A 3,513-nucleotide genomic window follows, 5' to 3' on the forward strand; every position below is an offset into this window, starting at 1 on the left:
AAAAAGGGTAATTGACTGTACCTTTGCTACGTTTCCCATTGGCTAATCAGGGCGATATGCAAATTAACCTCCAACAAAGATGGCGGCCGCAGCCAATGCACACAGCTGAAGCGAGCAGGAGGCTTGCTTGCTCCAGTGATGGAGGAAGCCAAGGTTCCCTGCCTGCCGTGGTCCAGCTCTGAGCTCTGAAAGCAACTAAGTTTCAATTATAGAAGCTAAACAAACCCCAGATACCTGTTTTCAGCAGGCCGTGGCCTCAGAGCTAGAGTTATAAAAGGTAAATAAATCCCAGAATAAAAAAGAAAAAAGGAGAGGCTGGTCACTGGCCAGCCTGAAAACCGCCCTCAGCCCCTCACCCAGACTGGCCAGGCACCCCAGTGGGGACCCCCACCCTGAAGGGGGTGTGACTACCTGCAAACAGCCATCAGTCCTTCACCCAGGCTGGCCAGGCACCCCAGTGGGAACCCCCACCCTGAAGGGGGTGTGACTACCTGCAAACAGCCATCAGCCCTTAACCTAAGCTGGCCAGGCACCCAAGCGGGACCCCCATCCTGATCCGGGACACCATTCACAGCAAACCAGCCAGCCCCCACCCGTGCACCAGGCCTCTATCCCATATAATAAAAGGGTAATATGCAAACTGACCCTAACAGCAGAAGGACTGGGAATGACTGGTCACTATGACACACACTGACCACCAGGGGGCAGACGCTCAATGCAGGAGCTGCCTTCTGGTGGTCAGTGTGCTCCCACATGGGGGAGCTCTGCTCAGCCACAAGCCACACTGATGGCTGCCAGTACAGCGGTGGTGGTGGGAGCCTCTCCTGCCTCCTCAGCAAAGCTAAGGATGTCCAACTGCAGCTTAGGTCTGCTCCCTGCTGGCAAGTGGACATCCCCCGAGGGCTGCCGGCCTGCCAGAGGGATGTCTGATTGTCAGCTTAGGCCCAATCCACCAGGGAGCAGGCCTAAGCCAGCAGGTGGTCATCCCTCGAGGGGTTCCAGACTGCAAGAGGGCACAGGCTGGGCTGAGGGACGCCCCCCCTGCCCCCACGAGTGCACAAATTTTTGTGCACTGGGCCTCTAGTCTATAAAAATAAAACCGTAATATGTTACTTAGACTGGACAGCCGGACCACCTTCCAGACATCCTTCCAGACGACCTTTTGGATGAAGCCACGGCTGCAAGGGCCGAGCCTCTTGCACGAATTTTGTGCATCGGGCCTCTAGTGATACAATAAAAGTATTAACTTGTTTACTAAAAAAGCCCAAGTTCATTCCCACAAACATTTATTGAGGTTTTCTTATGTGGGACCTAGGGTAGGCCAGGAACTGTGTTCTGTGATACGTTGGGGTAACAAAAATGGAGAGACCCATACTCCTTTATATTATCTTTCTGATGATTCTGCAATTATACTTTTTTACCACTTTTAATTCAAAAACACTTTCAAATCTAATCTTTTGTCACGTTTAAATGAGGCTTTAATATTCTTAAATATCTGCCACTAGTAGATTACAGTGCAGGAAGGTCACAGGAATTGAATTTCACTTCTCAACATCACAAACATTTGGAATTACAAAAAGTCCATGGATGAATATTACAAGTAAGAAAAGTACCCCCCCAAAAAAAGTTTGCTTTAAAAATAACAAAAAAAATTAAAAATTGATTTCCCCCCAAGTCCAAATAATTGTGGTTTAGCCATCAGAGTTAAAGGCTTCATTGGCTCATTCCTTTGATAAAAATTAGTTCATGCCAAACTGTATACCCCAGTGTGTATGTAAAGCATCACACACAAGCATACACACCCACAAAGAGAGACACACATCCGGGTTTTTTTTTTTAAAATATATTTTATTGATTTTTTTCAGAGAGGAAAGGAGAGAGATAGAGAGTTAGAAACATCGATGAGAGAGAAACATCGATCAGCTGCCTCCTGCACATCTCCCACTGGGGATGTGCCCGCATCCCAGGTACATGCCCCTGACCGGAATCGAACCCAGGACCCTTCAGTCCGCAGGCCGACGCTCTATTCACTGAGCCAAACCGGTTTCGGCCACACACCTGGGTTTTTGTTGTTCTGTACACTTTTCATATCTATGTTCTAAGTCTGCCAGCTGCCCTTTACATTTGGCAAGCTACTTCTTTGGAGGCAGGACATTTTCTTCAAAGATGCCCTGGTTGAGGACATTCCCTGCTGGGAAGTGTCTAGCCAACACGAAGAAGGGCCCATCCCTTGCAGATGCTCTCTCTACTCCCATCCTCTTTGTATTCTCCCATACCATGGCCTGAAGTGTCCAGTCTCAGAGTTGAAGCCAGGCTGCTGGAAGCTGCAATTCTTAATTACACTGTACCATGTATCAGCCACCTCCTTTCCTGTCCGACCGTAGGATGCCCAGGCCAGGTTCTCTCTGCGCTGGCTGGGGCTGGACTCCAGGGTGTGCTTGGGGGTCCTCATGCTGGCCAGGGCCTCTGAATATTGCTAAGCCTCCTAGATGAGCCCCTTGCAGAGCTTCCGCAGGGGTAGGCCGTGCTGCCGGGGGTGGGCCTGTGGGCCCTCAGAACCTCATTATTAAACTGTTTGGAAGCTGATTTGCTCCTGGTTAGCTCACAGGCTTCCGGGCTCCCACTGCTTCTGCTCCCTCAAATCTGATTTTTTTGAATGGCATGATTTTAATATATGTGACCAGGGTGCTTAAGTTTTATTTAGGCAAAAGCCCTATGTGTCATGGGGAATTTAAATGCCAACATATAATTTTGGTGACATTCTACTTGCATCTTCCCAGATGCCAGTAGATGGTAATTGAAAAATCAATGCAACATTCTGTTTTAATTATCTTTCTCCAGACACCGATTATAGTGCTACTTTGTCACCCCTTGGAAAAGTGTTAACTAAGCATTTCCTATGGTCAAAGCACTCAGGTAGGTGTTGATGGTCATAGAAAACAAGTATTCTGAGTCAAATATTTTCTCAATGAGCCTCTCAAACTTGCCTATGACCTTCCTTCTTATTGCAATTTCCAGCTTCTTTTCTAGTTGGTTATGTCCCACTTGGCTAACAGTTTTTATTAATTATTCCAGAAACCTTGATGAAGCCACTATATATTAGCGTGCTGAGTAACAAATGCTTTGTGATTGGCTGCTTTCTAAATTTTACAATAATCAAAGGACTGAATCCAAGAATACTCTATCCAGCAAGGCTATCATTCAAATTTGAAGGGGAAATAAGAAGATTCACAGACAAAAAAAGTCTAAGGGAGTTTAGCACCACCAAGCCAGCAATGCAAGAAATGCTAAAGGGACTGGTGTAAAAAGAAGAAATAAAAAGCTCAGAAAGAAAACAGCCACACACAAAAAAAGAAATGGCTACAAACAAGTACCTTTCAATAATAACTTTAAACGTAAACGACTAAATGCTCCAACCAAAAGACATCGAGTGGCTGAATGGATAAAAAATCATGACCCATACATTTGCTGTCTACAAGAGACCCACCTCATTAAAAGGGACTCACACAGACT

At 46.5% G+C, this 3,513-nt stretch overlaps 1 pseudogene; it reads right to left on the reverse strand.

The window, feature by feature from the left end:
* Nucleotides 1-2,132: 2,132 nt before the first annotated feature.
* Nucleotides 2,133-2,629, reverse strand: LOC106696067 (annotated as a pseudogene).
* Nucleotides 2,630-3,513: the final 884 nt, after the last annotated feature.

Source organism: Myotis lucifugus, unplaced genomic scaffold (assembly GCF_000147115.1).
Source record: "Myotis lucifugus unplaced genomic scaffold, Myoluc2.0 scaffold_8151, whole genome shotgun sequence".
Lineage (NCBI taxonomy): Eukaryota > Metazoa > Chordata > Mammalia > Chiroptera > Vespertilionidae > Myotis > Myotis lucifugus.